Source organism: Acomys minous (genome assembly GCF_964271855.1).
Source record: "Acomys minous genome assembly, chromosome: 3".
NCBI lineage: Eukaryota > Metazoa > Chordata > Mammalia > Rodentia > Muridae > Acomys > Acomys minous.
The window spans coordinates 108,576,154-108,590,214 of record NC_140485.1 but is presented as its reverse complement, the minus strand read 5'-3'; the positions used below and the strand labels follow the sequence as shown (position 1 = coordinate 108,590,214).

General features: G+C 39.4%; 1 protein-coding gene and 1 pseudogene across 5 annotated transcripts in view; one reads left to right on the top strand and one right to left on the bottom strand.

Annotated features, from left to right (window-relative positions):
• NKAIN2 (sodium/potassium transporting ATPase interacting 2) overlaps window positions 1-14,061 on the bottom strand; it is a gene marked incomplete at its 3' end in the record, with an annotated part of 1,039,202 nt that overhangs the window by 936,982 nt on the left and 88,159 nt on the right. The gene's annotated exons all lie outside the window — the stretch shown is intronic.
• On the top strand, window positions 2,192-3,015 carry LOC311594019 (protein phosphatase 1 regulatory subunit 14B-like; annotated as a pseudogene). Its single transcript has one exon. The product of its transcript is annotated as a protein phosphatase 1 regulatory subunit 14B-like (transcript).

The window sequence follows — 14,061 nt, the reverse complement described above, 5'->3', positions numbered from 1 at the left end:
TTAAGAGAAGTCCACAAATCTAAACTTGCATGTTAAGACAAGGACCATAAAAGAGGGAACGGAATTTCTACTGAAACAAGTATGGAGATCCTTAGAGGTGGGCATTGATATGTAGAGGAAAGGACATCTTCCTGGAGAAGCTTTGTATAGTAGAAAGAATATTCCGTGCAGGAAAAACACTGCATGTGCAAAAGCTCTGTGGAAGAGAAAACATGGGATCTGTCTTCAAGGAATCCATTGTGGTGAGTGTACATAGCAAGACACAGGGAAAGGATTGGTGGTTGCAATGAGCCTTGCAGTCCTTCCTAAAGATATTGGCCTCTTCCTGTGATGGAAAGCCAAAAGCACAGCAGGCAGGTAGGTACAGCAAGGTATGGCATGCCTTTCAAGGTATTAAAGGAAATAAAGGTAGCAAATGTAAGTTCAGTAGAGTGAGCAGGTGATAGGCAAAGCTCACGTGGAAGAGTTGTTGACCTCTACAAACACAGTAATGACGGACCTTGAAAGAAACCAGATCAGTGATGGTGGCATGTAGGACAGGGTAGGTAGAGGCAGGGTATGGAGGGTTTAATTAATCAGTAAAGAAAGAAAGGGGAAACCTAGAGCTTATTCACAGGACATCTGTATTCACAAGAGCTAATTGATGATTCAGGTTAATTACTGAATTGCAGGTTGAATTTCTGACATGGCTTCTGTAAGCATAATTGAGCAATACAACAATGGCAGAGGCTGCCATACCAAAATGAATTGCTAACATATGCAATTAAAATAAATGTCTATAAGATGTAACTGTCAAAATAGTAATTATGACTTAGTGAGCTAGAAGCCATTTTCAAACTTATTGCAAATGAAACTAATGCTCTGTGAATACACTCAGCACATTTCAAAAACTGGGATTTAAGGGGGGGGGGGAACCAAACTTTTTATTACTAAATATTCACCATGACTTAGACAACTTAGTATAAAATTGTAAAATGTTTTGAGTAGTTGAATAATTTAAAAATCAAGTTCATTTAAATGTATTTCATTCTTGAAGAAATAATATCTCTTTTCTTATTTTAAAATGTCATGGTCATTTATGACATTCATTACATGTAAGTAAGCTTTGTTAGGTAAAAACAGTACACTGAGTACCATATTTAAACTTTGTGTATGTATTCTGAGGAAAACAAAGAAATTTACCAAGGTTAAAAAATAATAATACAATGGGATCCAGACTCCCAAGTGAATGTCACACTTTAGACTTGCTAGCAAAAGATAAAGAACTTTTTAAGGTAAATACACAAATATTCCATAATACACTATTCAGAAAGAAATGTTCAGTGCAAAACAGCTAATAAATGTGAAAGATGCATCATATTTCATTAATATGAGAGTCATATTATTAACACCGTAGATACCAATACCTCAGATATCAACATGGTGTTTACAATGTTTTCTAATTTGTAAAGACAAAGCCAGTAGATATATACTCTAATACTTGATTTTTCTCACTGTTGTCCAGGCTGTCCTCTTCCTGACAGAGCCTAGGGCCTATGTGGCAGAAAATACAGTGAGTATAATTGCATTTTAACATATCTTCTCATTGATGATGCAGAGAGCTGTTTATCCCAAACTGCACAGTGACCAGGGAAAGGACACACATTTGCTCTCACCAACATAATCTTTGTTGGCAGAATAAGCAGGATTCCTACCGACCTTCACATAAAGCCACAGATATTCTGTGAAACATGGAAAAGAAAGGCATCCACAATTCCATAATTTTGACCTTCGCGCTGTTCCTGATAATCTTGTGAAAGGATTTTCTGTCATGCTATTGAGTGCAAAAGGGCACAAAAAAATCCAACGTAGCAGATAAGAAAGTGCTTCACAGCATCAAGTGGCATGGGTGCTGGATTTGAGTCTCAGCAGAGACTACCATGAGTGAAACTGTTAGACGTTTTGAAATATTTATTACCTTAGTGATATGCAAGATGATGGTATATCTTAAAATCAATGTCATATTACGTGCAACATTTAAAGTATAAACAATATCATCTAGCAATGAACTGACAGGTAGAAAAATAAGATTCTGGTCCCTGGAGTTAAAAATAATAATTTGGAGACCCAGACTTCATTCAGCAATTGGATGCCAACTCCAAATCTAATTTCTCCACATACTTTACGCTTAAGTTAAACATGACAGTGAAAGACTTAGTAAAGGAAGATGGTGTCACAGGCCAAGCCCGGGGGCTCCGCATGCTGCAGCTGCCCCCGGGCGCCCCCGCCGCCGCCCTCGCCGCGGAGCCGCGTGCTAACCGGAGCCTGCGGCCCGGAGCCAGCCGGCGGGCGTCTGGGAGGCGGCGGCGCAGGGAGGGGCCCGAGCGCGCACGTGGCCCCGGCGGCCGCCATGGCGGACAGCGGCCCCGCGGGGGGCGCGGCGTTGGCTGCTCCGGCCCCCGGGCCGGGCAGTGGCAGCACAGGGCCCGGAGTCTACTTCCAGAGCCCCCCTGGGGCCGCAGGCGAAGGCCCGGGGGGGGGGGGGGAGGGCGCAGATGACGATGGCCCGGTGAGACGGCAAGGGAAGGTCACCATCAAGTACGACCGCAAGGAGCTACGGAAGTGCCTCAACCTGGAGGAGTGGAGATCCCAGAGCTCGATATAGATGTGGATGAACTCTTGGACATGGAAAGTGATGATATCCAGGCTGCTAGAGTCAAGGAGCTGCTAGTTGACTGTTACAAACCCACTGAGGCCTTCATCTCTGGCCTGCTGGACAAGATCCGGGGCATGCAGAAGCTGAGCACACCCCAGAAGAAGTAAGGTCCTGACTCATGACCGTGGCTCCCACAGGACAATCGCTGCCCCCCAACCTCGTAGCAACAGCAATACCGGGGGACCCTGCAGCCAGGCCTGGTGCCATGAGCAGGGATCCCTATGCCCCTGCTTAGGGGCCACTTCCCTTGACCTCAGTTTTCCATTTTTGGGGTTTTTTATTGTTATTAAACTGATGGGACTTTAAAAAAAAAAAAAAAAGGAAGATGGTGTCAAACATTTCATACTGTGAAACATTTTGGAAAAAAAAAACCTACCACTGATAAAAGGCCACACGCAACAGAATAGTACTGGATTCACTGGAGTCGCTGAACAATGAATTCTGATTGAGTGAAACTTCAGTTTAAAGACCCCTTGTTTTTGAGTGCTTTGAAATTTTGTTAGAAATGCATTGTTTCCTGTGCACGTCCTAGTTCCCAGTGTGCTAGAATGTTTCTTACTATGAATACTACACCACTGAATGATGTTGAATGAAAGAAGCATGATTGTAAAGAGTTTAATGTAAAATATTATCATTAGATTCAAAAAATCTCTTGGACCACACAAGGAAGCATAAATCATTTGACTATAAAAGCTTAATATAAATAGATACAAAATCCAATAAAAGTCTAATGAATTGAATTCCTTTGATACTGTAACCTGCCACACCATGGATTTTTTAATGGTTTACAGTACCATGTATGGATTCCCTCTTGTGGGGTGGGCCTCAATTTTATTTAAAGAAAGGATGGTTAACACCATAATAGTTGTGGCACATCTTGGATAGGGTGGAACTACCTTGTAAATATATGCTTTATACCAAGCAGTGTGTCTCAACCTGTGAGTTGCATCCCCTTGGGGGCGGGGAATCAAATAATATTTCCACAGTGGTCACTTAAGATCTTTGGAGAACACATTTAATATTTATATTAAAACTCACAACAGTAGCAAAATCACTGTTATGAAGCATCAACAAAGGCAATTTCATCATTGCAGTGGTCATCAGAACATGAGGAGCTGTATTAAAGTAACACAGCATTAGCAAGGTTGAGAACCACTGCCATAGACCCTTAGACAATTACCACCTTTATACCCCTTTAGCCTTAACCAGAAAAGGCTATCTTTCCAGTCAACCGTGATGAAACCAGCCACATAGCTGCTGAGAATAAGTGACTGAGTATTCAGGATTAAATAAGACAGATAGAGCCCAGTGCTTGTGAGTCTTAGCATCTGTTTTGATCTCCTACTGGGTGGAGTCTTTCAGAGAACATCCATATTGGGCTAATATCCACTTATAAGTGAATATATAGTGTGAGTGTCTTTCTGGGTTATCTCACTTTTCTAAAATTTTTTTCCTTTAAGATTACAAATAGGTAATTAGTCTTTATAAGCCATCTTTACTCATAGAAATTAACATAACATGATTAATTTCATAATTACTCAGTACCAAAAAAAAAAAAAAAAGCCAGCCATTACAATCAGATGGATTAAGCTTTACAAGACCATTCAGAAGGACATTGTGAAACCAGGTGGCCTGTACCGATCCGGCTTCTCCTCTTCACCTCCAGTTGAACTGGTTAAGCTTACACAGATCTGAGAAGATTAGTTTTAACTGAAAATTTCAGATGGAGCATTTTTAAGGGAAGGGACTTAGCATGTCATCTCTGAGTTGTCAAAACAAATGCATATTATGTCTGTGGACATGTTCACTGAGAGAAGGACCTGTCTATTTAACTACACCCCCATGTGCCCATATATAAATCTAGATAAAAACATCCAGTGCTACATTGAAGATGCAGTTAGTGTGGTATGAAGGGATTAAGAATGAACAAGGCAAGGAGTGTGAACAGGTTGCCTGTGCAATCACCAGCTATTAGGCAAGTCTATTGTACTATAATATGGTAATATAGTTCTATGCTCAAAACAGACAGATAACAGACATTTGATCAGGTTAGTTGTGACAGAAGGACAATGAAAACACACTTTTATAGGAACCATATATATTGTTTTAAAAGTTGTCAACACTTTGCTCCTGAATCAGACATATTTAATTGTTCCTTGTTTCTTCCTGGGTTATTCCATGTAATACATTGACATAACTGTATGGAGACTTTGGGTAAAAATCCATCAGCTGATAATTTTTAAAATATGAATTTTCATTATATTCAATTATGGCTTATATTTTAAAAAATGAAGTTAACTAGTTAAAATACATTAGATAACTTGGATTCCATACTCTAAGTTTTCCAATTTCCAGTACATGAGGTACATATAGGTATAGCATATGAATCCTATCATAAAATTTAACTGTGTTTCTTATAGTCTGTGTTGAGCAGAATAAATGACAAGAGCAGTTCTTCTGAAAAGAGATCAGGCTGAGGGCTTGTTGAAAAACATTGTACAATAAATTCCAGAGTTATATTTCCTTGTCATTTATCATGAAAAAGAGCCATTACTATCTACTTCTTTGTAGTAGAGGCCTTGCCAAGTTTTGATGTTGAATACTACCAGGAAACTCAATACTTATCACCAAATGTACGTACTATATCTTTAGGGGACTAAATAAAATGCATCCATTCTTATTTTGGCAGGGATTTAAGATGGAAAGCAACTTCCCCATCAGCAATACTGCTTCAGATCCGTGCTTCTTTCATCTATATTCTATTTTTTCACTGCAAGGAATAAAAGCAATAATTAAGAAACCGTTTCCATGGCAGGAGTTTTGAGATAAACATCAGGAGCATGGCTTCACATTAGCTGTTCCAACAACCATCAGCGGCTAATGACTTTCAGTCACTATCAATCAATAAATTATTCTGTTACAATTTCCCATAATTCATTGCTATTACTACCAGTAATCAAGTTGCCTCCTTTGTTTCTTGAAATTAAACTTGAACAAAGCAGTATGACTAATTACCACTTGGTCTTCAGCAGTTCCCACCAATAATTTGCCACTTTGGACACTATGCTGTATTAGTAATAAATGGAGGCTCTGTGGATTTCGAAGTCATGCTGAATTGCCAAGTAATTGCACTCGTATTATTCACCCTGCTATTAGTCATGAGCATCATGTTGCCTAGATGATGCTAGATTAAAATCAATTAAAGAGATGACTTGGTTTTGTTTATCATGTACTTTTGTAATTTATCTTACAGCTGTTTCTCAAGTACTTCATCTGAGGAATGCATATGAAGTAGATATAAGCCCTTAGGAAAAGTGTGATGCTTCTCAATTCTCTTTTTGGAATGCATTATCTACAAAGGAGGTTGTTAAACTAATTCTGCAATCATAAAACTCAAGATGGTGCTAGGACCTTTCACAACATCCAGATTCATGTGTATGTTTAAATGTGATAAAACACGTGACTAGAAGTAATGTTTCAGCACCAATATAGCAGAGGAGAGCCATACTTCTCTGGTGATACTGAATGCAAAAATATTTATGAAATATCTAGTCATCAACAATCGTATGGAAATCACTGAACCATCTTTCTCAGTTTAGTTGTAAGAGATCTTGTGTTAAATACAATGAAACCTTTGCAATAGTTCTTTTTAAGGTTTGTTTGTTTGTTTTTGAGTAATATACAATTCTGATGTACAGAGGCCTTACAATATCCAAACCATGGATTTCTATAGGTCACTTACTTCCATCATGAAACCAATCTAGTCTCAAACAAAGTTGTTGTTGAATCTACTATCAGATGTTTGTTGGCTTCACGAGATAACTGACCAATTTCTTTTCCTTATACTTACCATTTTATAAAGACATTTATCTTCCTGATTTGCAACTGATAGTTGTGTCTTTCCATCTTTGAAATATTTCTATATTGCAACATAAGAGTGAGGCACAAAGACTATTCATGTCTTATTTTTCTTAAATTTGTCTGCCATAACCAATACCATACTAAGAAAATGTATTCTTTACATTTCAGTATTTAAGAAGAGATTTGTTTTCGGCCACAGACAGAATTCTGCCTGCAATGGGCAAGCTTGGATGCAGGTGGAGTTGATGGCCTCACTCTGCCAAGACAGGATAGGCAAGTCCTCAATAGTCCCTGCTTCACAAATATGTCTGTCAGATATATTGGGCCAGGAGGCTGAAGATGATAATCCAACGCATTAAAGAGTTTTGAGTGACTGTTCAGGCAGCAAAGTGTCCCCGTCACTTTTTCATTTTGGAAGCTGTTTAACCTGTACTGCCTGTTTACTCAGGTAATTAATTTTATTCCTTCTCAAGTCTCTGACGGTATTGAAGACAACAAAACACTATGAATAGAACGTGAATATAAAGATGGTTTTGTAGTTCTTGGTGTGTATATTGTATATTGGTGTAATAATATAAATGTATAGGTAAAAGGTTTTTAAAATTAGACTAAAAAGGGGAATTGTGGAGGAATGTCTTGAGTGGATGCAACAACTGCCAATAAAACGCTGTTTAGCCAATCATCTGGGCAGAAGGACAGGAAGTGGAAGGTGGAGCTTCCTGGAGAGGGAGAAGAGGCAAGAATTGACAATTGACTGGGAGAGAGGAGGGTTGACAGTTGAAGGGAGAAGGAGGAAGAGGCCTCCAAGGACGAGATTGGCAGGTGCTTGGGATATATATGTTATGAGGTTTAGAGTAGTTTCAGTTTACGAGTAGATTAGAATGAGTTTAGATTCTGCCCGGCTTAGTGCTTGCAGGTTTAAAGTATGTTTCAGACTCCATGACAGTTATTAGCTTCCTAGGCCGAACCAATACAATTTATTGTAACACTCTTAAAATCAGTAAATTACTTAATATACCTATATTAAATGTTCTGTGAGATATAAAGGAGAGACAGTGAGAGAGAGATTGAGATCTCAGATTTATTACATCTGAAATCTCTAAAAGAAGTACATTGAAGGGAAAGAAAAAGTACTGAGATGAAAATTTTCTAAAGAAACTAAACGTTAAGTAATGACTGAGGAAAAAAGTGACACTCACTTTTTGGCCTCATGGCTAAGATCAAGTGAGAAAGAAACGCCTACAAAAGGAACTAAAGCCAAGGTTTTCTAAGGATATAGCCTTGGGCAAGTCACTTTGGCTCGACGAACTCCAATTTCCTCAAAGTATAACTTTAGGGTAATCATGTATAGTTCACAGGAGAGTAAATCAAATTATTCACAGTCATGTGACTATTTCAGGTCTGAGTCATTTGAATGTGAGTGACAAAACCCTTTAATCTAGACATGAAATTTTCTTATGAAAAAGCAGGAAAGGAACAGGAGAAGAAGATATAAAATTTAAATATAAAAATGGAAGAAACGTGTGATTTAAAGAACAAAGTTGTATAGGAAAATGGATTTGGATGTCTCGCCTAACAAGAGACAATTTACCTAGCCTATCAAATCCACTCGGCTTAAGTACAGCTGCCTGCCATTCAGCTTTCTGGTCCTATGAGCAACTGCATAATAATAGCTCATCTCTTTCAGAATCTGCCAAAGCAGCAAATATCTGGGGGAGACTTAGCTCTTTCTTCATCACATATCTTTACTTCTCCAATGTACTGTACCAGAGAAAATACAACACTTCCTTAATGACTCTGGGCTATCATTATGAGCATCATTTAGTGTTACATGTCTGAAGTGCAAATGTAATAGAATATCAGGTGAAATGAACCACTCATGTAACACATAGTTGACCAGCCTAATTTTGTCTCATGCATGATACTGGATTTGCAGTAGCTTGAGATGATTAACCAGGTGTGGAAAAATGGAAACAGCTGTTTGTAATATGTGATATTGTTACACACAAGATAAACAAATGTTAATGGTGATCATTTACTACCCAAGTCCCACATGTGTGTGTTCTCCTATGGCTAAAGTAACTTCCTTAGGGGTCTGATCTTGTCTCTCATAAATGAAGCCTAGAATCTGTCTTGCATCTCACTGTACTCTACAGCACAGTTCTTTTCTATATTTGCCCCCACTGACCTGCAGTAGTACAAAGGTAAAGACTCATTGGAGTTTTACAACTTTCTCTAATGGCTAAGACTTTATTCCAACTAGTTCCCTTTGCCTTAGACATTTGTACTTGATACTCAGACCCACCTGGTCTTGCTGCTACTTAAGTCATCCAAGAATCAGCAATGCATTAGAAAGACAGGAAGCCGATTTATGGCCTGGGACTTCATCTGCAAGCAGATCTGAAGGGAGCTCTCAAGCTAACTCAGCTGGATTGTGCTTCCAGGATGTATGAAGAGAGACAGTGACAAACTGTGCCAATCAGAACTGGGGTGATGGTAAGATGACACTATAGGAAATAATGGAATTGGGGAGGGACTAGAAGTGACAGATGAAAAAAAATGAGAACTGCTGTTTAACAGGCTTGATTCCAGAAGTAAAGGGGATGAGTTCATCGTGTGTGTGCATGTGGTAGGGGGAGGGAAAAAGGAGGAGGAGTCAAAGGTGGGTAGGAAAGTATCCATGGAAAGGGGAAGAAAGAGAATGAAAAACAAAGGCAAAATTGGAAGCATCATCTAAAAGGAACAGATGCAGAGACCCTCTGCCAAACATTAGGCAGAATCCAGGGAATCGTGCACAAGAAGGGCAGGAAGGATTAGCAGGACGCTGGGTTCAAACACACCACAAGAAAGCTCACAGAATTAAGGAACCTGGACTCTCATAATCAGGGAGCCTGCATGATAAGACCAAGGTCCTCTGCATATATGTTATGGTTGTATAGCTTGGTGTTCTTGTGGGATTCCTAACAGTGGGAGTGGGTGGTTGTCTCTGACTCTGGTCCGCTTTTGGGGACCCTTGTGGTGGGTGTAAACATGTTTTTCTTTTGATGCCAAGTGTAGGATGTGAAACAGACTTGTGTTTTGGTGTGCAGTGTTTGTCTCCTGGAAAGAGACTTGTGGGAGGACATGTGGTGTTTGTCTACTAGAAAAGGAAGTGCCTCTTGCATGGGCATGGTCTTTTCCAGCTGATAAACATCCCAGTACGGATTTGAGAAGGATATATATATATATATATATATATATATATATATATATATATATATATATAAATATGTGTGTATGTATGCATATATGTATGTATGTGTATGTATATGTATATGTACATGTGTGTATGTATATGTATGTACATGTATATGTATATGTATATGAGCCCAAAATCAGAGGGTAGGCTCTTTAGTTTTGGCATTGCTTCCAGTCATTTGGCTGTTCATCACTCCACTTCAAGACACTCCTAGAGAGAAGCATTCATTGGAATGCTTCAAGGTTCCAGGATCTGGCTGCTGTGGTTCAAGTCACCTTTGCTGAACTGCTGGTTTGCTGTTTAATGGGTCTGATGGATTCCTGACTACAGAGAGTGGAATGGCTCCAAGGAACTGAATCTAAAAAGGTCTACAGCTACCTCTTTTCTCTTCTATCTAGGGTAGGTGAGTTGTTGGAAGGGAGGTATAAGCATCAAAGAAACCCAAATAACAATAACGTGGATTTGAAAAAGGTCAAGGCCTACAGACCCCTTGCCTTCTACTGGGTTGCCTCACCCAGCATTGATACAAGGAGATGTTCTCAGTCTTATTGCAACTTGATATGCCATGTTTGGTTGATCTCCATAAGAGGCCTGCCACCTTGGAAGGGAAATGTGAGGGACTTGGAGCAGAAGAGGAAGGGCAGACATATTATATTAGAGAAGTCTTTTAAAAGGTAAGAAGCAGCAGAACAGATAGTAGGATGAGAATCAGAGGAGGGAATGATGGGGCATAAATCACCAATTCCACAAGATGCTGATCCCCCAGTTTTCATAAATGTACTTTGGATGTCTGTCACCTTAAAATAGAGTGCCTTTCTTTTGCATTGAAGTACCTCAGAGGAGCTTTTCTTTTAATCAATTTAGCCTGACTGATAGATTATCATAGCTTGAATCTCCATCTATCTACACTGCCTCATTAAAGTTACGGGTTATACATTTATTATGTGATCTGGGATGGTTGCTATGGATCCTGAAGACCACAGATGAAGCTTAAATGAATCATTCCTCTGTGCTCTATCTCTTCCCTCCATCCACATATATCCTTGTAAAGACATCCTCCCTTTAAGGAAGTGGTTCTCAACCTTCCTAATACCACAACCATTTAATACAGTTCCTCATGTTGTGGTCACAAACCAACCATAAAGATATTTTGTTGCTACTTCATAACTGTAATTTTGCTACTGTTATGAATTGAAATGTAAATATATGAGTTCTCTGGCAGTCTTAGGAGACTCCTGTGAAGGGGTCAGTCTATTTCTCGAAGGTCCATAGGATGAGAAACATCAATTTAAGGCTTTATCGGATCTATTTCTCATCCTTTCTAGGGCTCTGGCCTGTCCTTCCACAGCAAGCCTTCTTTATTCTCTCTAATCTTCATTGTCCATGGCTGCTTTTCTTGCCCCCGTCTCTTTATTCTCTGCTTTCTTTCTCTCTTGGCCTCTGCCTCATCCTGTCTTTGATAGCTTTCAGAATTCACTTATTCTTTGAAAACAGCCAAAGCCTGTGTATGCAATGTCCAGGGAGGCTTCTCAAATCTCCACAGCTTCCATCACCCTGCTATTTCTGTTTCTTCTGTTTCTCTAGAAAATAATATACTCTAGATTTTTTTCATTTATTGCAGAAAGTTAGGAGGTTCTGAAAGCCTATAACAATTCCCAAGGCCAGGGTATGGGAAGCTGGAAGTTTATACAGGAAGAACTTAGTAACCCTCTCTGTCTCTGGTAAGTGGGGGAGAGAGAGAAGCCCAGGGGAGAGGGGCGATTTCGCACAGCTCCAAAGAGACCTAAGTACTATCCATTCTGAAACAGTTGAAATATGAAAAATTCAAAAATAAAAATAAAAACAAAACAAAAAAATTAAAATAGTAAGATTGTTGTTTACAAAGCTCATATATGTACCACTAAGCTAGAGACATCAGGCAATACAGCTCTGCTACCAGGAAAAAAAAAATGCAAAATCTGCAAGAAACATGACCCTGAAATTTCAAATTCTATGACATTATTCTTCTCTGAGTTCTATCAGTTGATCTCTGGAGCTACGGAGTGTCTCATAGAAGAAAGCTCGGGTGCCTAAATTTCAGCTCCAAGACTTATGTGCATTGAGATGATGGCCAAACAGGCCTCCTTCCTCTCTGATAATGTCTGCAAGGTATCTGCAGAGAAGATAATGGTACAAGAGCTAAGCGTTGGGTATGATCTTATTGCAACAGAGATCTGGATTTCTAAAGTCTCCTTACAGCCATTTATTTGAATATATGAATACATTATATCTAAGTGGACAAATGACTCCGGAAAAAAATTATTTGTCCCCCGTCCAAGTACTAACCAGGCCCAGGCCTGCTAAGAGATGCAAGTTGTGTGAGTGGTAGGAAAGAGTTGGGGAATGGAAGGCTGGGGGTGGGGAGGCTTCAGGAGCTCCACAAGGAGACTATCAAGAGTAGCAGATCTGGACCCAGCAGGGCCAACATTACATCACATACTGCTGCTGTTAAAGGTCATTCTCATTTATGCATGGGGCAAGACAAACAATGCAGTGTAGTTTGCCTCTGTGAGGTGTACCTAGCTTCTCATTATTTTTCTTCATGTTTTAGAAATACGTAGAGAAGAGTTTATCACATGTATGTTTGTATATATGTATGCATGAATGAGTGAATATATATATACATATATATATGACGAATTTTCCCTTTGTTTGGAATACATTTCAATTTTTACTCTATAATTATGTATTACACATTTATATATAATAAATTCCAAATAACAAATTCCAAGTTCCACGCACAGAAGCACGAAAAGTCCCTGGGTTTTTAGAGGAACGCTCACCCTTTCGTGCAGTTTATCAATATGCTGCTTCAAGTGATAAATATTTGATATTCAAAAATAAAACATGTTTCCCCCCCATGTATTTTTGTACCCCATTCTTTTTCATTCATAAAATATAAAGAAAGAGATAGACTCAGGGGCTGGAAAGGGAGTTCTGAAGTTTAAAGGACTTACAACTCTTGCAGGGGACCCAGATTTGTTTCCCTGCGTTCATGTAGTGGCTAATTTCCTCTGAAGCGCTCAATCCATGGGACCTAATAGTTGTCCTGATCCTCTTAGGTTCCTGCCTGCACAAACATATACTCAGGACTGTATACACACACACACACACACACCATTAAGTAAACACATACTTTGAAAAGAAATAGACTTCGTGTTTTCTTCTATATATTAATTTCTATCCATCTGGAATACTGGAAATTGGAGAAAAAATAGAAAGTACAGGCACACACAGACATAAGTAGTTTTTCTCTTCCATTTATTGCTGAAGCTTATGATTGCAGTTCTATTTGGTCCAAGAGGTTTTTTTTTTTTTTTAACATTTTTAAAACATCAAAAGTCTAAAGATAATAAGTTTTCTGTGTGTAAAAAGTACAAAGATACTTTGAGCGGGACCCCTGGGCCCAAATCTGCCTATCATAATGTTCTACTTGTAGGTTTCTAAGACCCTCTGGATCCTTCTACATTGCCATTCTCCCATGCTTCTCTCATCTAGAGTCCCAATAGGATGTCCTCCCCTCTGTCCCAGTTTCCTGGTAAGTAAAGACTTTCATGGGACATGCCCCTTGGGCTAATATGCAGATGTAAGTGAGTATATATCATTTGACTCTTTCTGCTTCTGAGTTAGCACAATCATTATGATCATTTCTAGTTCAATCCATTTGTCCACAAATTTCTGGAATTCCTTGTTTTTAATAGCTGAGTAGTATTCCATAGTGTAAACGTACCACAGTTTCTTTATCCATTCTTCTACTGAGGGACACTTATGCTGTTTCCATGTTCTGGCTATTATGAATAAGGCTGCTATGAACATGACTGAGCAAATTTTCTTGTTGTGTGCTGGAGCATCTTCTGGGTATATTCCAAGGAGTGGAATAGCTGGGTCTTGAGGAAGCCCTATTCCCATTTTTCTGAGATAGCACCCGATAGATTTCCAAAGTGGCTGTACTAGTTTGCATTCCCACCAGCAATGAAGGAGTATTCCTCTCTCTCCCCATGCTCGCCAGCATGTGGTGTCACTTGAATTTTTTTATCTTAGCCATTCTGATGGGTGTAAGATAGCACCAGCCAAGGACAATACAGGCCGTATACTTCAAACCCTTACCCAGATCTAGCCAATGAACAGGACATTCTCCACAGTTGAGTGGATAGTGGGGACTGACTTTCATACGAACTCTGGTGCCTCATATTTGACCACGTCCCCTGGATGGGGAGGCCTGGTGGCA